A 24050-nucleotide genomic window follows, 5' to 3' on the forward strand; every position below is an offset into this window, starting at 1 on the left:
CTCTCCATCCCATCCCTCCATCTCATCCTCGGCCTCCCCCTCCCTCTTCCCCCCTCCACCTCACTCACATACACTCTCTTCGTCAGTCTTTCACCCTCCATCCTCTCCATATGGCCACAAAGTTTTAAGTTATAATAAAAAAATAAAAACATGATAGATGATAGTATCCTGGCCGAAACCAAGCGCTCCATATCGCACGACATTTATGGCGTCGTCGTTGGTGTTGGCTGTGTGTGTGTGTGTGTGTGTGTGTGTGTGTGTGTGTGTGTGTGTGTGTGTGTGTGACAATTTATTTCGCAGCGTGTGGAACTGTTTTATTGTTTTGTATTTACGGATAATGATAAAGATAAGTATCATTTTCTTTCCAGTGTCAATATTACTGGTGCCCAAATCTGATATAAAGGTCTTAAAAAGCATAGCATAAAATTTTTCATGAAAAAAGATTACAGTCTTTGATCTTAGATAGTTTTAAAACTCCGATATTTTGATTAACGAAAAGGCAGAAGTTAGAAAACATAATTGTCGTAATAAATAGCAAGTAACTCAGTCATAATCATCATCGTACCCGCTTCCGACAACCATATGGGATGAGAAGGATCAGTAATATATACCTTGGGAAACATAAACTATCAAAGAGTGCACACAGAAATGGGTCTTACGGCCACAGTCTCATCATTCAAGCCTTCTGATCTCTTGGCTTTGCCTCAAGGGACAAACGACCCACACAAATCCTGGCTGTATATGCCTCTGTATAAGGGACCATTCCCTCGACTGCTTGTGTAAAACTGGCGTGCAACTCATCGTCCGTTCATCTCAAATTATCACTCCTATCCATTTAAATTTTTCATCATTTAGAATGTTTCCTCATCATTTCTACCTTGCATATTAACACATTTAATAGCCATATCTAGTCATCTACTCCTGAGTCATTCACGCCTCCTCATATTCTTAAATTCTTCTCCATTTTCACCACCAAATTTACAACCAGCCTCTTTACTACTTTACTTCACCATAATATGTAATCACACTCATCATTTCACTGCTAATCAAAACTCCCTTGCACCTCAGTCTTTGCACAACGCATTGTGAGTTACTTTCCATCTGCAGCCACTGATTTACTAGACCGGGAGCCCAGGGGGGTCATGGTAGCTGGAAAGCTAACGAATCTTCCCGTGTATAGCAATGTTCTACATACTTCCCTATGCAGAGAGATGGATTTCTGCCAGTCACACACACTGGTGGGCGTGGTCTGCAGGGCCAAAAACAAGGTACTAAAATATTAAGCTAGATCAGCTCATGAGATAACCAGTTGAAACCACTCTCATATTGTTCACCATTGTCCACTGTATAAGAAATCACCACTGCCAGAAATTTTCACTGGTAGGGTACCTGTGCCAGAAACCTCAAAATAGCCTTGTCCCTTAGCTGACGTAGATCAGCTCACGAGCTAATCAAGTGAAACCACCTACAAGAAGTTCAGCATATTGTTGTGTATCTAAAATTACTACCAGAAATTTTCAGTGGTGGGATATCCCTGCCAGATGCCTCAAAAAAACCCGCCCCTTAACCCCTACACCGCAGGGTTGTTTTTGTGCTCCTTGCGCGTCCTGTGAGGATATTCGCGCTCTGACTGAATTTTTAAAAATATTTGGCAAAAATCAGTTATTAGTCCTAGAATATTAAAATTATATATGGTTATGGCACATACCTTCAGGATTCCCCTGGGATGTGTGCTGAGCCTTCGTCGTCTACCGTAGGACTTATGGAGACTTCTGAAGCTGGGTAACGAAGTCTCCACTTTGCACTTCCCTATACCCAGTAATATGGCTACCACTGCCTGATATTATAACTACAAACACTATTCTATGAATTTCAAGTAGTTTGGAATCCATATTCCAAAAAAAAAGCAATGTAATTTACGAGCGCATATGAGCTTTCCTCCTGTGCTGGTTCCCCGATGGTATTCTGAGGCGGAGCTGTCTATTTTTTTTTTTTTTAAACACTCACACTTTATATTCCTAGTACTTTATTACACTTATTGATATATACAATATTTATCTATAAGTTTCTATCTGTACTAGTAGTTTATTTTCACTCCAGGCGTTCATTTTCTCGTCCTGTATACTAGCGTAGAGAGCGAATCTGTCACTTTCACTTTCATTACTCCCAGTATTCATACATGCTAGAGTGAAACTTTCACTTTCATTACTCCTAGTATATATACTCGTATTCTTATATTACTACTTATTTACATTTCTATTTACATTCTCTAATTTATTTACATTATTTACATTTCTATTTTATCTACACTATGTTATGCACTGTCACTTGAAGTAACTTATAAAACTATTTTTCACTGTCCAGTTATATTTACATTCTTTGCTTTCACTTGCTCTTTACACATTATTTACGCGTTATTTACATTTCCAATTGCACTGTTTTAGAGTCACCAGAAAGATCGTAGTCACTGCCCATCATCATCATTGATAAATTAGCCAGTTCACGTTCCACAGCAGTCACTTAGCCCTTTACCCCTTTCCACACAAAGTTTAGTAGGGGTAGAGGTCACAGGGGCCTTTGCATGGGGCTAAAAAGCGGCAGAATTGGACAGGTGCTAATCCGACATGGTTTCACCTTGGAAGAAGACAGTAAACTGAATGCTGTGGCCTAGGGGCAGTGAAGGGCTGCCAATGTCAGCGTGGTGACAGTTGCTAATATATACGCAATGAAATGATTGGCAGGAAATCTAGACAATACATAATAAATTATGTAGTTCCAGGTGAATGTAAATATCACTTAGGCTTCTCCCTTCCTTTCATATATATATTTTTATTATGAGAACAGGTCATACGGCAAATTTCAAGGGGAAATAAACAGGGAAAATTAGCGAACGAGTGCACGTGAGGTGTTCCCAGGTGATAATAAGCCCATTCCAGATGTATGGCAGTATCAATTACCTTTTCTCTTTCCTTTATATATTATTTTGTATAAGAATGGGGCAAAGGGCACATTTCAATGGATAAAATGAGTGGAAAAAAAACGTCCAGCATTTGTGTAGCGCAGCACAGCTGGTCAGGCGGGAGGAGAGGGTAACGGAGGGGAGGTAAGGAGGGGGGGAGTCAAGGACAGGAGAAAAATGACTAAGTTGTCAACAGTGGATGGGAGTTCAGGTGCCATGAGCAGAACTGAGTATAGCTGGACACTGGTAGTACTGATAGATGATACAAGCCATCACTTGAAAGCCCGGGCAAATTCAAAATAAAACAGAATCACAAAAGTGATGCCCCGCGATATGATCCCCTGCTCCCGAGCGTCACGAAAGTGACGCCCTGCGGTTAAGGGATTAAACACACCCGAACCACCTCAGAACCTAGCCCCTTTTGGGGGGCCGAGTGCTGGGTTTTCACTGACTGCTTCATAAGAGCATTTTGCAACCTCAGGCCATTCGACAGATTAAAAAGTACTGCACTTATACCTATGTGAGAGAAATTAAACATTATATGAGAATATATAAGAAATGATAAAACTTTACTTCCTGTCATATCAGTTATTAATTGTTAATTTTGTTACAGCATACATGTTAATGATTATCTATCTCATCCTACTCTTGATCTAAATCAGAATCCTCACTCCATGGATCATCTGATTCAGGCAGTTCACCAATATTTTCTTGTTCATGGCCTGTCTTGCCATCACTCTCAGTAACAACCAGCTCATCATTGTCACAGTTGACCTTTATTAAACATAGAGGCAGAAATTTTCTGCTTTATGTTGTCAATAGTTCTAAACAGTCTATCCGCAGTTGCAGAGCCCTCAAGCCAGAGAGGTTGCAGTCTGTTGTTCTCATTTGTGGACCATCCATAATGAAGTGGTGACAAATAATAACCAGGAGATGCTGCTGTGGATCGGGTCCAAATCACTGCAACATACTGAGTTTGGCGAATCTTCATTTCGAGGGTTCGGCGAGTAGGCAGCAACATTGCACAGTTAACTCGTTTGATATTTGCGAGGGGATTCTCCTGAAATGCAATTAAGGACATATCCCTTGCCACTTGCGCACTGTGATGGATCACATGTAAAAACAGACAAATCAGCCTTCTTGACGAAGCTTGAGTCAGTGGACACAGAACTAGTAATGGAGTCAGACTTACCACAGAAACATACTCAGGAATCCAATAAGTACTCTCGGTAGTCCTGGTTTGGATTCTTCAAGTATGTCTACAATGTTGAATATGTTAATGTATCTCTGGGTGTTCCCATACCACAGTCCATTATGATGTTTTTCATGGACCACACCTCAGGGCTTTGCTGTCCAAGTGCACCAATAAGGATCAACAATACATCTGTGTCTGATGTTCTCACGATTATATGGCTGGCTGTGATATTTGCAGCATGAAAGGCTATGAGTGTGTCTGACTCTTCATGGTGGCCCTGGAGGTATGGTAGCTTGGTAACAGATATTACAATCCACATCTCATCAGGGACATACTGGAAACACTCACCACCATGAGAAACAATTACTGTTTTTCACCCAGAGATGTTCCTGTAGTGATCCTTACTCCATTCATGCAGGAGAAGTTTCCCCAGTCCATTCTCGAAAACTCCATTGTCAAGGAGTTTTTGCCCACTCTGTCTGTTATGCTATGTGTTTTTAGGTCGGCTTTCCATCTTATCAATACCTAAGATATAGCTGGGTTCTTTTTTTAGACCGGAGCTATAGATACAATATGAGAGGAACAGGGCATAAAAACTCTGGACAACTTCGTACACGTATATTACTAAATTCTTTAGGCCAAGACAGGCAGACAATTACACAGGACTCTACAGTATACAAAGTCAAGACTCAGGCTGGCAGATAGGTTACGTGTATCACGCAGGATACTGGCAGCCTCGAGGGTATGAGATAGACACTGTGCTTGATTTAAGTAAAGATGGTACACACTTCAGTCTAGGGCTGCACATATTTCACAGTCTTTATGTTCGTGTCCCGTATCACTTGAGTGGAGTTAGAATATGATTTCCAATTAACAGAAAGGGATGGGTAGGCACTTTCACTAGAGTTCTGACCTGGACACTGACTGTTAACTCTCACTTTTCACTATACGGGCACTTTGCATCACAGTCACTATTAGGTGGGCAAGGGGGAGGGATCGAGCCGGGTAGGGGCATGGGGATTCACAGGGGTCGGCCAGGTGTTGGTAGAGTCCCTTCAGGGGTCCTCTCGTCCCGAGGCCACGGGACTACTCAGAGGGGCGTCATCTCTTGTTGTGGACTGTGGTCAGGAGTGGTGAAGGACCCCTCACTGGCGGGGCTGAGCACAGGGGTCTGGCCCTCAGGGCTAGGGCCAAACAATCTTTGTAGGTGCTTCTGTAGGTGCCCCGTGAGGGAAGGGAGTCGCCTCAGCTTGGGACTGGAGAGGTTGTGTCCCAGGGTACTGGGGGCATCCTTGGGAGACCGTTGGCTGAGGTCTCTCTCCCACTGCTCCACCATCAGGGCAGGACTGCAGTGTTGCCTTCAGCAGGAGTCCCTAAGGCATCTGTCTCCCTCAGGTACCAGTTGGATGGACTATAACCCCACGGACAGTACAGGACCTCTCCACCAGTCCTCTAGTGGAAGATTCTCCTTCTGGGGGCTGCCTCGGTCTTCATGGATGGAGGCGTGACCCACTCTGCCACCGGAGAGGCGGACTGAGATTAGGTCGTCCTCAGGTTGTGAAGTCACGGGGGTGAGGGACTTTTGTGGCATCCCTCCCTGGTGCTGCTATTGCCTGTTGCCAAGGTCCCTTGGGCAACAGGAGGAGGGCAGCTACAGGCCACCCCTTTCCTGTCGGTTTGGCACCCGGCCTTCACTGGGGCCCGACTTCCTCACAGGACAGCAGACGAAGTGTGGCTACCAGCCGTCACTTGCCAACGGGCGTGGCTACAGGCCGTCGCCAAAGTCCCGTATGAGGGGCGATGTGTATACGAGAGCAGCTACAGGGTGTCTCCTGGCTACTGGTGCGGCTGCTGGCCGTCACCGGTGTCGTGTCCCTCGAGGCAACTGCAGAAGGAGAGGGGGTGTACCACTCTCTCCCCACATGCAGCTGCCGGTCGTCACAGGTTCTGCATGGGGGGTGGGCAGCACTTGGAGTGGCTACAGGCCGTCTCTTTATGTGTGCAGCTACAGGCAGTCACTGTAATGTGTGGCTACCGGCCGTCACGGTTGCACAGCTACAGGCCATCGCTGTATTTGTGCAGCTAGCGGCCGTCACTGGGGTGCTGCCTGGAGCTGAGTTTGTAGGTCCACCCTGATCCTGGAGTGGGCTGGCTCGACCAGAGGGTAATGTACCCAGACTGAGATGTTTGCACTGGGTGTACTCCGTGAAATAGGGGTGCGCGGCCATATGGGATGTGTGCCCATATTGTATGGACGTCACACATGCCCATATACCCCTCCGTTGTCACCTCCTGGGAGTGTTGTGATGCCCCCGGTTGCCACGGCTGATATTTCACTGTCGAATTGTCCTATCAGGTCCCGTGATGATATACAGCGAATCACCTACTCCACCTAATTTCCTCTCACTGTCCTTGATCCAGTTTTCAATGGACTTGTCAAGGCAGAAAAAAACTTCAATAGCCCTTCCTTTGCATACAACAGATAGGACTGATCGAGCAATTGATGCATATGATGCTCCTAAGTTTGTCTGGGAGACAACTGAGTGAAGAAACAGTCCCCCAGCATAAACCTGATTATGTTTTTGTGGTAAGTCTTGCTTCATTACGAGTTCTGTGTCCACTGACTCAAGCTTCATCAACAAGGCTGATTTGTCTGTTTTTATATGTGATCCATCACAGTGCGCAAGTGGCAAGGGATGTGTCCTTAATTGCATTTCAGGAGAATCCCCTCGCAAATATCAAACGAGTTAACTGTGCAATGTTGCTGCCTACTCGCCGAACCCTCGAAATGAAGATTCGCCGAACTCAGTATGTTGCAGTGATTTGGACCCGATCCACAGCAGCATCTCCTGGTGATGGTTTGTCACCACTTAATTATGGATGGTCCGCAAATGAGAACAACAGACTGCAACCTATCTGGTTTGAGGGCTCTGCAACTCCGGATAGACTGTTTAGAACTATTGACAACACAGAGGCAGAAATAAAGGTCGACTGTGACAACGATGAGCTGGTTGTTACTGAGAGTGATGGCAAGACAGGCCATGAGCAAGAAAATATTGGTGAATTGCGAGAATCGGATGATCCATGGAGTGAGGACTCTGTTTCAGATCAAGAGGAGGATGAGACAGATAATCATTAACATGTATGCTGTAACAAAATTAACAATTAATAACTGACATGACAGGGAGTAAAGTTATCTTTTATTTTATTTTCTCATATGTTTCATTTCCCTCACAGAAGTATAAATGCAGTACTTTTGACTTTGTCGAATGTCCTGAGGTTGCAAAATGCTCTTATGGAGCAGTCAGTGAAAGCCCAGCACTCGGCCACCCCTCCTTGGGGGGAGCTAGGTTTTGAGGTGGTTTGGGTATGTTTAGGGGGCGGGGTTTTGAGGCATCTGGCAGGGATATCCCACCACTGAAAATGTCTGGCATTGGTCATTTTAGATACACAATATTATGCTGAACATCTTGTAGGTGGTTTCACATGGTTAGCTCATTAGCTGATCTAGGTCAGCTAAGGGACGTGGCCATTTTGAGGTTTCTGGGGCAGGTACCCCACCAGTGAAAATTTCTGTCAGTAGTCATTTTAGATACACAACAATATGCTGAACATCTTGTAGGTGGTTTCACTTGATTAGCTCGTGAGCTTATCTACGTCAGCTAAGGGACATGGCCATTTTGAGGGGTCTGGCTCAGGTACCCCACCAGTGAAAATTTCTGGCAGTGGTGATTTCTTATACAGTGGACAATGCTGAACAATATGAGAGTGGTTTCAACTGGTTAGCTCATGAGCTGATCTAGATTAATATTTCAGAACCTTGTTTTTGACCCTACAGACCACGCCCACCAGTGTGTGACCGGCAGAAATCCATTTCTCTGTATAGGGAAGTATGTAGAACATTACTATACACGGGAAAATTGGTTAGCTTTCCAGCTACCCTGACCCCCCTGGGCTCCCGCTCTATACCGTCCCTCACGAGCATTCAAAAGGCTCTGAACCAGTCCATCAAAATCTCACTCACTCTCAGCAAGCAACACGGTACATCAAATTTCTAATGATCTTCCCACCCAGATTCGTCACCTGCTCCTTCTCGTCTTACTAACTCTTACCTTGACCTATCTCATAATTCCGCATTGCCTTAATAGTGAAAATGTTACAGTGTATCGAAAGTAGCCTACATTTGTAAATTTAGTGATGCAGCAAGGCAAAGCAATATTTGACGCACAGGCGAAGAACCTTAGAACATTTAGCAAATAATCTACGAAAATAACCTTTCAGTATTAACGAATCTTAAAAAAAAAAAAATCATAATAATAATATAACTTTTTAAACGTAGAAAGATTAAACTTGTAAGAAGAAAAACACTAAGTGCAAAGTAAGGCCGATAACCTTATCCTTGTGTTTTGCGGTAATATATACTGTCAGGTTCTGTTCATACTCCCAAACCTTGAGGTGACCAGCGGCAGTAATTGCGACATTCTAAATTGTCTCCACGCACCATCTAGTGAGAAACATTAAAAGTTTCATTCACATTGTTTAACAGGGTATATCCCCATCACTTAACATTATGGTAAAATACGATATCTTGTCATTCCATTCTTCTCCTCACCTCTTGCGTTCTCTCTCCAGAGTTTTTACATCTATATGTCGTTTACTTACTCATTTTCTCCACGTCCGCGCCGTCCAGTATTGGATTATCCCTTCCTCGCCATTCCCCTTACAAGAGAGTGTATTTTCCATTTCATTTCCCCGGTGTATTCTTTGTTCACCTCTGTATGTTTTCCTTCTTCCATCATCCCTTTTCCAGTCTCATTCATAACCATTTCCTCCAGTCCGTTTATACTCTTCTACTTCATTCATACTCGTATTCTTAACTCAACGCAACAGTCTTCATTTTTAATTATATTTATACTGCCCTTATTTCCAGAAGGAGAGTAGAGATACTGAACCACTGCTTCCCGTTATCATTACCTTGTTTTTACAGCAACACAACATTTGTGAATATATTTTGTGCCACGGACAAATGTTAGAAAAGGTGTCTATATGAATTCCAGAATTCTAGAAACGATTATGTTTACATTTAAGCTGCAGGACTGGCTATCCTAGTGAATGTGTTTTATATTCTCTGTGAGGGTTTTAGGTTAATTCAATCCCAGGAAATAATGTACTGTATAATGTAGGGTAAAATTATAGTGGTCTGCTCATAATACTACCAGTAATCGTGCATACACAAATAAAGATCATGTTCAGTAGACAGGGCAGTATGCTGCTAGTGAAGCTTTGTATATTTTTAAGCGAAAACAAAACAAAATTCCCCGAACCTGTAGAAGCTGTCATTTCCAGATAAAACAAGGAGATTGACAAATTCATTATACATTCAACACGAGATACCTCGACGCATTCCATTTAAAATACAAGAGGTAATACGCACAGGGAAAACACGACTGATGAAAACAGTTCCCGAGTTTACCAGTTGCCAGCGTAAAAGACTGAGAATTCCGGATTAACTCTTGCATGGCGACATGGACAAGAAAGAGAGAGAGAGAGAGAGAGAGAGAGAGAGAGAGAGAGGCAAGACAGGTACTGCAAACCTGCTGTGCTGGGGAAGGACTGCGAAATGTTTTTTAAAAGGGATCTTGAATGAAGCTAGTGAGAGGAAGAGGTGGTAAGAAGAAAAGTTGACTTCATCCTGTTTAGAAGCGCTGCATGTGATGAGTCCTACCATACATGAGAGCTACATTCTATCGAGGGACAGATCAAGTTGATCTACCAAAGAGCGACTGAATGGAGGAAAAGAATACATGGATTCTGTTTAACACACCTATCATCTGTGAGTACTGAAATAAAATCATATCGACATCACAAGCAAGCAGACACTTAGGACTGGGATAGGGTAATGGACTGGCTTCTGTTATCGAAGTCACGGAGATAGTCGAGTAGAAGATCATATCAAGTTGGGAGATGGAGGAAATAGGTTTTGAAACATTCAGATGGTTTCTTTTTCCCCAGTCAGAAATTATGCACAGATCAGACAGCATCCTTTTGATTAATGTATTAGCCTTCGTTGTGACAGATGCTGTGAGAAGCAAGTGGGCTAATGAAGGGCTGAGTCGATACGATTAGAAGCACAGCAAACACAGAAAGTGATAGGAGGTATGGAGGTGGGAAATAAAATTAGCTCAGAGGAACACCAGAACTGTCCCTAACAGAAGAAATACAATGGCCATCTTCAGCCACATCTATAGACCAAACAGATAGGACGTATGAAATTTCGCAAATAACGGCACACACACACACACACACACACACACACACACACACACACACACACACACAAACAGAGTAGTAGTAGTTGTAGTAATAGTGGTGGTAGCAATAGAAGTCGTTGTAGGTTAGTTTGGAAATAATAGATTTGTGTGAGATTCCTTTGAATGTCTTTGTTTTAACAAAAATTTCACTGACATCTTTGTAAGAGTGTAATCAACGTTAAGAGATGAAAGCAAGAAGGCCGTCAGTAGAGAGTTCCGTTGCACTACTTACTGGCAGTGATAAAGTAGGTTTTGAAAAGAAAGGTACAATACTTCAAAATCTTCCTGATGAAGAGTGTGTACAGTGCATTGGGAAGTGGCGCATAGTGTCAGTGAGTCCTGGTGTTCAGTCAGACACAGCTTTATGGCACAGCAAACAATGTCCGTACCCTCTATTAAAATTGAATCTCAGCTGGCCCAACCAATGTGGCTCACATATGAGATAGGGTTAACAGTTGGGGAGACAAATGCAACGTACTTTAGGTTCAACAACACTGGTGGAGTACAGGTCCAGGGTGGCTATATTTGCCTGCGCAAGAGGTGGAGACACGTACAGACAGGGCTAAGCGCGACAAGGAATTCCAGATGGCATCTCTGTACAGGGATAATCTCAAGTATTTCCTTCCTTATGTGAACACAGGAAAAACGACCAGGAACAAGCTTGTCCCATTGCTTGATAGAAAAACGGTTTTACACAAGTCTGGCCTTGTTGGGCTGAAACTATTGTACTGCATATTCCGTTTAAACACCGCTTTCATGCTCTAATGGTGCGTTGAGAAAGCGGCTGAATATTCTCCACCCTACACTATCACAGCATATTCTGAGTCAGTATTATTAATTCCATACATCATAAATCATGTATTTCAGCATTGTCCCCAATCCCCTGTGCTTCTCACTACATCACATTTTGTGAATGTGTTATCTCAGTAACTGCGTCGCCGCTGGTTCTATTAATATATGCACATAATAATCTGTGGTGATCCATCTTATTGACACTGATGGTTCCAATGCCCCCTCCCCCCCTGCCTCATGATCCCATCCCATACAGTAGGTTCAGCGTATCCACCAAGGATTTTAGCGATCGGGTATCAGAGTGACACGCAGCCAAGTGATGTGGGCATCAGAGAATTTGATATGTTTGATACTGAAGGAGTTGTCTAGTTACTGCATCCTTCAGATGATAGACAGATATCTTACTGTGGCTTTAACAAACGACTGTATTCAGCTGAGGGAAATCCAATCATTCCCGATACCTGTTTTCAACTTTTTATGGGCATCATTAATAGTGTCCCAGAAAGAAGTACATAACATCCCTTTATAAAACATTTGTGAGATTTGCTTTCTTTTATGCACAGAAAACGAACCAGAGGAGAGAAGCCCGCAATGTTGTTCTTTCCAAGTAAAAACGAATGGAAAAGGATTCAGATTCAATATCTGTTCAGTTTGAGAATCAATGTAACCGACAGTTATCTTACTTCACCCCTCCTTTGCTTCATTCCCCTGCTTCTGATCATTATCAGTCCCGATATCTATTCTGCATTATAGCATCAATCACTGCTTCAGGAGGGAATATACTGCCATTCATATGCGGATATCGCCACGGTAATCGCCTACTTTGCCTTCATTCCCAGTTTCCCCCATCATTGGCACAAGAGATAAGATTCATTTTTGGTATTAAAATATGCTCAAACGATTCTGATCTTGTCATTGTTTCCCACTGAGACCGCATTGCGAATAATGAGAATATATGCGTTGGTTAACATCCAAGAGGAGAAAACTGGATCCATTTTAAAATAAACTGTAGGTCGCTGAGTTTGTGAGCTAGGTTAAATTCAGTATCATTGATAATGACGTTGTGTTGCTTAGAGATAAGAACTACATGGGGAACAAGGTGGTATCACCATAGGCTGTTGGTAGAATGACAAGGGAAAGGCAGACAGAGGTAGAATGACAGTTTGAAGCCGTGTTTGAGAACAGACGGTGGAAGAAAGTTAACGAGGTACCAGGCTGAAGTTACTGAGTAAAGCCAATACCGAATATAACGAGATTTCTACTTTGCTTTCATTTTAACAAAGGACGCTGAAATTATAATTCTGTAATATATGTGTTACCTCGAGTTGCGGTGGCTCGGTGTTAGCATACGTATCTCGTGATGCTGCACCTCGAGTCTAGCTTTCAAACACACACCAAAACGGACACTGATTATGGATGCTGGAAGCATGTTCTTCTTTGGGTGCTTACCTCACTTTTCTGTTATTGTGCCCAGGTGCTAAACTTCATCATTTTGAGCATCTCATAATAAAAAATAAAGTATTAACATTATAATGCATTAACCAGGAGGTCGGCACTCGCCTTTTGAGCCATAGTGATAGCTCAAGCGGGTCAGAATATATCAATCAATGCAGAAGGTGCAAACTCCGCGGCGCTCATAGCCAAACACACCCTCCGACTGCACCCACACGGGTCCCTCTGTGCGTTATGAATATATAGCGGTTATTAATATGTTGGCCATTGCGTTTCTCACTATTGCCAGTATTATATCTGGCAGTAAAAAACGGTGTGCGCAGAAATTACCCAGTGAAACGGAGCGTTATTCTTTGCCAACTGGACAGTTTGCGTCAGAGTACTGTATAACATGTTACAGCCATTATGTGAATGCATCCTTCCACAAGGGAAGGCGCGAGATAAAGGGATTTCAATAAGAATGGTCTGTTTTCTCAAATGTAAAATGAAAGTTAATGTTATATTATGAACAAAACATTGGCGAGCCAATGCATGACTTTTCCCAGTGTTATCATCATATAGGAAAATATACGTATTTGCTTGAATCTGTAACTTATATACCACGAATAACAAAATAAACTGGTTAAAGAGGATTTTCCAGTATGATTCGTTCCAGATCGTAAGTGCATCTGACGACAAATAGAACTATTGGCTATTGGAATGTTTTATTATTATTATTATTATTATTATTATTTTATTTTTAGCGATTTCGTACCCTTCTCATGATTCTGCACTCGCCATCTTATACAACTGGAACAGTATTATATTGTAGACTAAATCGAAAATCTGAGAAAAATGTCACAAAAAACAGGGCGCGGGTACATACAAATGACCTAGAAATAAAAGTATGAAGCCATGACATTATTCGTTTGTAAGAACGAGAATACAAAGGAGAAAAGAAATTTGAAAGGCAACATTTATATGGAAATCCACGATATTATCCAAAGTTTGAGACATTAATGTAAATACGTGTATACGGTTGTTTTTTATCCATAGTAAAATAATCACTGAACATACATCCACGAGGGCACGTTCGAGTCTAGCATACCCCGTACCGTAAGTGCGTTTGGAGCTACAATGACACGTGCCTTTGCTGAGATACTTGTTTTAGGCACAGGATGTTTCAGAACACGTATTTTTACGCATTGTATGCTTCAATATTTTCATAAAAGCTTAAATCTGAAAAAAAGAAAGATTTATCGAGATACTAGACTCAGGAAATAACACTGGAAGATTTAGATCAGTAGACGTAGAAAAAAGGAAAATATAACAAATCAATTTCCCTTTGGAAAGTGTAAGCATTACTGACTGAGGGATTACAAAATAAGGGAAAGTGTTTGCAGGTCGCATTTTGGCTACTAGCAGCGTAGGGAAGGCAAAAATATCATTTTTAATTTAAAAAAGAATATTATTGAGTAAGATGAAATGTATATTATATGTGATTAGTTGTAAATTATTGAAAACAATTAAGAATCCATGTAATTATTCGTGAGACTTTCTCCTTTATCATTCCTGCTGATTTCCTTCATCATTTACGGCTTCCTTCTTCTTTTATCCTTTTCTCCTTTTTCCCGTCTTATCTTTCTGGCATTCATTCATTTCTAAGTCCTTGCTGTCCATCTTGCCAGCCAGACTCAGTTTTTGATAGCCCAGTAAATATCTGTTCCACCCCACAGAGTATTGTCCTTCATTCTTTTCCTTCCTCTATGCACCTCCTTGTCTCTTCCTTCTGTTTTGATTTTTACCTTCCCCAGCATACTATTTGCATCTCGTTTCCACTATTTACCTTTGCCTTTCCCTCACCTTATTGTAGTTTTACATCTTACCAAGACCTCTTTCTGCCTGCATACCGTTATAAACTGCATTTTCTAATTTCTTGTTTCAACTTATTAACTGTAGTACTGACTGATTCTTCTTCCAATCTTCTTTCTTATTAGTAGGTCCCTCCCTTTGCTTCTCTTCTTTTTCCATCTTTTATTGCTTCTCCTCTACCATCTTCCTTTTACCCTTTAAATTCCCTTGAATTAAACCATCGTCATCTCCGATTGTATTACTTGCTGTCTTAGTTATAGTTCGTCTGCTTTTTGTCAGATATCATTTACAAGCAAAAACCCTCATCTCTTTTATCGGTTTACCTTCTTTCGTTTCCTCTGTACAAAGTCCCATTTACTTCTCCTTTTCTTCCTGTTCACACTTTCCTCCCTCCTCCCCTCGTTATCAAGAGAGAGAGAGAGAGAGAGAGAGAGAGAGAGAGAGAGAGAGACTTAATACACCCACCTACTTGTACGGCCACTCCCGCGCCCTGCCTCAGAGGACACTGTCCCTGTATCATCCTACCATTATTTCGAGAGAGATCAAATGTGAAGAAAAATTTTACTAAAAAAAATTTTGTTTAAAAGATAATGTTAATATTCTTTTCTGGAACCTAAAAAATAATAAGTTACAGTCATATCTTCCCAGTATTAAAATACTTTAAATTTAATATCAAGTGGATCTACTCGTGTCTGAAACAGTTTGTATGCCTTTGTAATACGAGCATACCATTCAACCGCCTTTCACTCTTATCATACGTACACTTCCCTCTATTTCATTACTTCTTTTTCTGTATAATCTGCATACTTATAGTCTCCCTCACTACTGATCGCTCATCCCTATATACTGTATATACAGCACCATCACTGTGCCTTTCTACGTTTTCTTTTCTTGTTCTTTTGCTTTTTGCAGTGGATAAAATGCATACTACCCATTTTTTCCATTTAAGGTTCTCATTTATCACAAGGTTTACCTGAATTTCACCAATTTTTCTATATCATTATTCCGTGCAAAAGGAACACCATTTCTCATCTACAACCATTTATGTGCTCTCAACAGTGTGAGTTTATCTGCCAGAGATATGTCCACTGTTTTGGCAGCCTGTTCACGAGCCTCCATGTCTCAAGACTTACCCCACGCCTGACACCAAATTGTTACACCACAGGATTCGTCGATACGTCGAGCACGACGCGTTGCTGAGTCAGATTATTAATCAAAGGCCACTTAATACTTTAGAGTTTTCATCCTTCCAGACAAAGCTGAGGTACACGAGCAGAGCCCTGTGGCTTCTCTCCCTCATAACTACCCCCACCCTAATTCAATCTCTCTCTCTCTCTCTCTCTCTCTGTCAGTGACTGACTCTCAGAATGACTGTCCATTACTGACTTACTCGGTCCATCACTCACTGTATGCTGCTGACTTACTATTTCTTTGTCACCCTCTGACTGTCTGTTAATGATTCATGCTCTGTCCGTCACTCACTCACTGTCTATTGCTGACTGCCAAAAGGCTGGGTGGTCCCTCTAAATACCCGCAAATCTACCATTAGAACAGTACAGAACATTCTAGAACCTAAGCGATAAACCACATTTTCCTGTGCAATAATGCTCTTAGATAAAGAATACACAATAGGAATAATGACAAGAACTAATTCCTAAGGCAAGAAAGAGACACAAATCGACATGACAAAATTTCTAGAAAGTTCCTCACATCTCCAGGTACAAAGCAATAACCTAATCCCACGAGCACAACAATATATATATATATATATATATATATATATATATATATATATATATATATATATATATATATATATATATATATTGTGTGTATGTGTGTATGTATAAAACAGTCTTCAATGAAATTCTAAAGGGTTAAATAAAGAATGTATGAAAAAACTAAAAAACATGAGGCTTATATAGCAAGCAAAATAAATCAGTTCTGAAGGTTTTATATATATATATATATATTTTTAAGTTATACAATAATAAGAAAAAAAAAAAAACTGACACCAACAGAAGGGCTGCTACTCTGGGCAAGTGGTGGTCATGCAAATGATAAAATCGAGATGGCTAAAATTCTTTACACTTTATTTGTATCAGATTTTACATAAAGAAAAATCCATGGTCATTGCCTCCACGTGCGTGTAAATGAAGCTGGAACGATTAGTGATATTGTGATCATTGAGAAACAGGTTCTATTTCCAATAAATATCGTAAGATCAACAAAACTCCTGGATCGGACTGAATATCTGAATGGGTCTTGCAGCAAGTGAAAAACGAAGTATTGAAACCTTTACCTCAAATATTCAAAATATTTCTAAGAAATAGCGCTATAACACATGATTGGAAACGTGCGACTGTAATGCCAAAACGATTGTAAAAAGTCACTGAATCACAACCTGCAAATTATCGTCCAGTTAGCGTAACGTCAATAGTATGCAAGTTACTGGAAACCATACTTAGAGATAAAACTGTTAGCATTTATAGGAAAATAATCAAATTAATATTAATAGCACGGATTCCGGAATAGGAAGTGATGTCTTACTAATTTTCTTGACATTTTCAGTGATATCTTTTAACTGTTTGATGAAACTGCATTAGTTGATGTGTCTGTCTCGATTTCCAGAAGGGATTTGACAAAATTCCCTATAAACATCTTCGTGAGTAGCTTGAAGTCTAGGGTAACAGAGGCAATGTAAAATATGGATTGATAACTGGCTTGCCAAAGGTAAATAGAAAATTGTACTTAATGGGAAAGAATCAACCTGAGTGAATGTCACAAGCAGAGTATCATAATGTTCTGCTTCGGACACTGTTCTGCTCTCAGTATATATTGATGATTTTGATAAAAGTTTGTGTTGTAAAATCTCCAAACTTACTGACGATATAAAAATTGGTAATGGGGCAGATATACCTGGCCATAGAGATGTTTCAAAGGGATCTAGATAAATAATTTAACTTGGCTGAAACATGACCAGTGGATTGTAATATAGACAGATGCAAATTTTTAATACTGGGAGTAAAATTTAACATTTAGCTACACTTTGAATAATACTCAGTTCCAGAATGTGAATCATAAAAAAAATTACCAAAGATAATAACAAACAAAATGAATCCAAGTCAGTAGTGTATGGGGCAGTAAATAAAGCTCATATACTAGTTGGATTTTTACGTTGAACTTTTCATTTGAATCAGACACTATTGTTCTCATCTTGTACAGTTCCTTAGAACGGCTCCATTTAAAGTACCGTGATCAATGTTGGTCACCTTACTATATGAAGGATATTGAGAAATTAGAGAGATGGCTGCGAAGAGCTACAGAAATGATACCCAGATTAAGAAACAAACTGAATGAATGTTTAGAGGAGCTAAAGCTCTTCATCTTGTCAAAGTGCAGATTACAAGGGAATTAGATTCAAGCATAAATTTTTAAGAACCACATCATTATGATAACAGACAAATGTTTCATAACAGAAAAGTCGATTATGCTAGAAGTGAGGGTTAGGCTGCATGATGGTTCTTCTTACTTTTTCCTGCCACTTTGGGTGGAAGGTTTGGTGGGTAGCAGAGGCCTTCTGGTTTTGCCACCCTTATCTTCAGCTCAGAGAATCACATATTAAAAGTATATTCTTTTTAACAAGACACTTGATATGACCATTAGGTCTGTTGCTGTTTGCTTACATTTGTACTCCCCTGGTACTCCTTTACACACACACACACACACACACACACACACACACACACACACGATGACGCCTGCTATACTCTCACTGTCTTTGGCACTAATGTGTGGCTGTGCAGACCAATCTTCGATCCGCAAACTTTGCCACAGTCAGCATGGCAAGTCCAGTTTTGCTGGGAGAACTCTGTTTTTATTGTGCCTCCATTGTCTACACTCTTCTCTGACCAGGTTCCGAGCTTCTTCGAAGTGAATGGTTCCTTCACTGCAGAGGGCTCTCTACTGTTTTCTGTCAGAGATACTTGTTTCAAGATTTTTTGGTATAGTGTTCCATTTCTTCAGAGTTGTCCTTACACCATCTTCATATCTCATCTTTTGACCCCTGGGTTGTGGCATGCTGCAGGGAAGTGGTCATGCAGAATCTGGCGAAGAAAGCGGTGCTCATTCATGCAGTTCACGTGCCGACCCATTTCAGCTTTTTTTTTTTTTTTTTTTTTTTTTTTTTTTTTTAGCCAGCGTACTTTCAATGCTGATTGACTTTGTCCACTGGAGGATTTATGAGTGAGGGACTATGCATCCATGTGAGTCCTAGAATGAGCTGTAAACGTCATATGTGAAAACACACACACACACACACACACACACACAGCTTTTTATCATGTGATTGCATCTCTTTTTGTATTTCTTGTAGACATACAGTAAGTTTCCGTCTTAAAGGATTTTATTAGAAAAATCCCACATTATAACAATATTCGCCATCATCCACACTTACCTTCGCTGTTTTTATTTTTGCCAGACCCTGCTAACACAAGGGGCTGGTCTACTGTCGCCTTTGACTCTGAGTCGTTCTTACTGTATCCAAAGGAGAACTGGTCTGGACTGGAACTCCCAGGGTGACTCCAGCAATCTTCTCTGTGTCTGACAAGATGATTGGCGATGTTACCTAATCATACGACTTCTTAGGGCCATTTTGGGAACCTTTTTAAGCCCTTTTAGATCCTGATACTTTATCATATGCCTGTCAGCCTGGTGACAGTTAGACAGGCATCACCTAAATTATAAAACAGGACTAGATTTCTAATGTGAATCGTGTCCAAAGCCCCCATTTATATGTACCGTAATCAAGAAATACTGTATACATGTCAATAAGAGATACTGTACTACTGTAAAGGACAATTAACTGAATGGAATATATATATATATATATATATATATATATATATATATATATATATAGATATATATATATCGATAGATAGATAGATAGATATGAAAATTGTTCTGCTTGCAGACATGTTTCGGTAGCAGACTGACTAGCCTGCCGGGCCTCAGATTTCCATTGTGTGTTTAGCTTTTGCATTGTGGCTAGGTTTGGTTTTCGCTAGATGATCACTCATCCATTTTTTTTTTTCTTTATTTTCTTTAACCTAAATTAATCGCTAGTAACCAAATCTAGCTGACTATGCAAACTTACAAACTTACTTAACCTGATACCTAAAAAACAGATATTACCCAGACTTTTTCTGGACATGAAAAACGTGCAAAAAATGTACACAGAAGAATCAGCGGACGGTCCTTACTTGACGTTTCACAGTGTCCATATGGACTGAGGGAGAGGAGTATGTGGCCTCTTTCTCTCCCTCCAGTGTTACCATACTTAGCATAATATTATGCTTTTTGCACTATGTTGTCTCAGATTTGGTGACTGGCATAAATTTTTACATAATGGATCATTTAGCATAATTTGAGCATTATCCTGCAATATCTAGAATACAGTTATAAATATTTTTTTATTTGCAGACCACTGGATTACAAATTTGCAACTTTGTCATTAGATCTAGGTATTTCTACATGTTTCTAATTCATACGTGAGGCTGGACTGTACCAAAACCTTTCCAAATTTACTAAAGCATTGCAAACTATTGATGTGTTTAATGGTATTGAGCGAGCAATTTTTGTTTATTAACGTGAAGAAAACTTAGAAGCTGAACAGAAGAGAGAGAGAGAGAGAGAGAGAGAGAGAGAGAGAGAGATGTGCCATCCAGCCACACCACTCAGCACTTCGCTACTCCAACCATTTAGAGGAGCAAACGGATAATTATGAAGAGTATGTAGTTGCAGTGCCTCGGTGGTGAACATACTCATCCCATGATGCATGTGGACCGTATCTGGGATTCGATCTCACTCCGTGATGGAGGTCAAACCTGGGTGCTGGTAGTATGGCCTTTCATATGCTTGCATAACCTGTCAGTTATGCTGGTGACATTATATGGACTGACAGAATCGCAACCAATACTACGCTTAGACTTTCACCTGTATCACTTGTACAGACAAACCTTTCCTTAGTGATACTTCTTATACATGGGGAACGGGTAATTTTGATACTGACAGTCACTCTTCTACTGAGGGGCTGTTCAGCTTTTGCAGTGGACCTTATTTGGTAGGAAACAGAGAGAACAGAGAGCGTCCTCGCAGCTGATAATTATGCTTTAAATGACATATTGATTTTTGTTTTACAAAACTGTAGGATGGGCTAATCTAATGTTTTTCTTCTTATTTAAAAAGGCTTTTCGCCTGCAGTGTGTCATCAACAGTAACCTATATTATAGCCAAATTTATTTGTGGACTTTTTCTTGCAATCTACACCTCAGCCTTGTGTCTGATTTAGAAAATCTATGTTTTTTTTCCTTTATTATCCGTTTCTCACTTCCCTTCAGAATTTCCAAGCTGGTGTCTCATTAATTTTTTCCCTGGTTGTAATCTTTGTTTACTACCTTATGGGAGATTAATTTTCAGCTTCTCACACTCCCCTACTTCATCACACTTTTTGGACCTATATTCTCCTTTATAAAATCTATTATTTTTCAATTTCCTGTTTTTATTCCGCACTACTTAGTGTCTTCATAATGTCATTATCTTTTCATGCCTCTCCTTAATCTGTTTTCCTAGTAATATTATCCCCCCCCCTCCTTACTTTCTTGATTCATTTATTTTCCTAATTTTTTATTGTTTCAGTTTATAAGTAATTGCTGATTTGTTTGTACCCTACTTTGTTTTGTTTTTTTCACTCCAGCTACCATCTTCAGGTACCGATGCTACTGAGGCCTCCCCGCTTCAAGTGATATTGGCTCAAAGGATTCAATTACACCCACTTCCGCTGCTTGGCCGGGAGAAACAGTTGCATTGCCGACCCCACCCTCACATTCCGACCTTCACCCGCTCCATTATACACCTTGTCATCCTTTCTTTTTACTCACTCTTTGTCTTATGCTACCTTGCCTCCTTCTCACCTCCCTGTCCTGTCTAATACTGTCACTTCACATCTTGCCATTTCATCGCAATGTCCCTGTCCTGAATTATTACACTTTCCCCCCTAGGCTTACTTACCACTGAATTTTTCCCACTCTCACCTCCCAGTCGTTCCTTCCAATCCTTTCATAATTTATCACCACGTTTCGACAAATTTTGCCAAGGCGCGTCCTTTAAAGATGAATTATAGAAATATATGTGCAACATCCACAGATATCCATAATCCAAAATCACAGGTGTTACAGGTAAAAGAATTAAGATAGGGATGCATGGCTCCCACGATGAAGGGCAGGAAAAGTAAGGCTTCTAGCTATGTTTGTTTTATCTAGTATTCATGGAATATTTACATTTTATGGTGTATCCTTGATATAATGCTGCATACTCCTTATTTCACCTTTTTCTTTTTGTGTGTCTCCTCCTTTTTCCTATTTCTCCCATCTTTCCCGTCATGTTTTCTAACCCTTCTTTCCCTTTCATGTGGCTTCACATTGTGTGACAAGCTTAATGGTTTGCTGTATGCCAGAAACCCACTTACATCGCTGGATGGTAACCATATAACCAGCCTACACGTGTCAACAAGTTGGTTGGCGGAGGATTAGTGTCCCTTCCCGTAAAACCACCAACTCAGAAACAGTCATCCCTCATGGGATTATGGCGTCTGGCTATATAAAGATATATAGACAGATAGTAATGGAAAAACCTTCATATTCCTATTTTACACCCCACCTCCGTAGCATGCTTTTACGAGGGGTAATGATTTGTTGTGTCGATTTTTTTTTTTTTTTTTACCGACTTCAATCTTTATTCATTACAGTACTGCATTAATTTCTCTGTTACTCACTTGACTCAACACAGTCTTCTACGGAAATCCCTGTTTCTGTGCCTCTATCACTGCGAAGGGAATCCAACAACCGTTTATCATGCATTCGAACCGCTTTTGTGTCTTTTCTTTCTCAGCGGTTAACTCATAGATCCACAGTTTGGTACACAACTGGCTAACTTTGTTCCTCAGTCTTTCTTTCCTATGTAAATGTTCTCCAGCTTTTCACCATCAAGGTTCCAGCAGTGTTTCTTATTTCGTGACTTGCTTTGACCTTTTCTTTTTTTTCGAACGACATATTTTATAGGCTGTGTGTGGCAATTGGAGGGGGATAACTTTGACACCTGTAGTTGCAAAAGTCTTTTCCAAAATCTTGTTGAACAGAATAGAGCCAGTAACTGATAAAATTTTAAGAGAAGAACAAGCGGGATTTAGAAAGGGTCGAGGTTGTAATGATCAGATTTTAATTGTAAGGCATCTAATGCAACAAGCTAATGAGATGAAAATGCCATTTAGTGTATGTTTTGTGGATTTTGAAAAGGCGTTTGATAGTGTTTCACGTGGAGCTATGTTGAAAATTATGAGATTCTATGGTATACCAGAAAAGTTTGTAAATATTATTAGAACCCTGCATGAAGGTACATTTTGTAAGGTAATGGTGGGTGGTTCTTTGAGTGATCCATTTCAAGTTAGGTCAGGAGTGATTCAAGGAGGAGTTCTTTCGCCATTGTTGTTTGTTTTGGTTATGGATTATGTTATAAAAAAGGTTGTAAGGAGAACAGGTGCAGGAATTAACTGGAAAGAAAATAAGAAGCTGATGGATTTGGACTAAGCTGATGATATTGTACTGATTTGCGGAAGTATTTACGAGATGCAGAGGGTGCTAGATTGTCTGGTGGAAGAAGGAGAAAAAGTGGGATTGGTAATAAATTGTGGAAAGACTGAAATTATTAATATGAACGTGGAGAACCAAATCGATTGTGTAATTGGGAATAATGTCGTGAAGAATGTAGAAAACTTTAAATATCTGGGAACGATTGTATCATCTAATGGATCATTAAACAATGAAATTGAGGAGAGGATTAGACAGGCTTGGCGAGCTGTTGGAATGTTGAAATCTGTTTGGAATAATAATATGCTTTCGGTACATACTAAAGTGAAAATTTATAAGTCCAAGGTTAGACCAATTTTAATTTATGGGCATGAGTCATGGTACAGTACAATTGCAACAGATCAGAAAGTATTAGGATTTGAGAATAAAATACTGAGAAGGATTCTTGGGGTAAAGTGGCAAGACAGATTTACAAATGCAAGAGTAAGGGATATTACGAGAGTAGAATCAGTTAATGAATATGTGAGACTGTCTCGCTGGAAGTGGCTGGGCATATATACAGAAAAGAAGGTAGTTTAGTACAGGATGTGCCAGAGTGGACTGCTAGAGGAAGAAGAGGTAGAGGTAGGCCGAGGGAAACCTGGTTGAGGACAATGAAAAAAGAAGCAGGAGAGGAGTGTTGGTGGGACCTGAAGGAGATGGCAAGAGACAAATATTGGTGGAGAGAGTTCATTGAGGCCCTATGCATCCCGTGGGGTGCCACAGGAAATGATTGATTGATTAATTGATTTCCTTGATTCCATCATATTTGTGTAACAATAATTCCTGGCGTACAACAACGAAAC

This window comes from Coenobita brevimanus, chromosome 95 (genome assembly GCF_032717465.1).
Source record: "Coenobita brevimanus isolate Jiangsu-jjx chromosome 95, ASM3271746v2, whole genome shotgun sequence".
In the NCBI taxonomy this organism is placed as follows: Eukaryota; Metazoa; Arthropoda; class Malacostraca; order Decapoda; family Coenobitidae; genus Coenobita; species Coenobita brevimanus.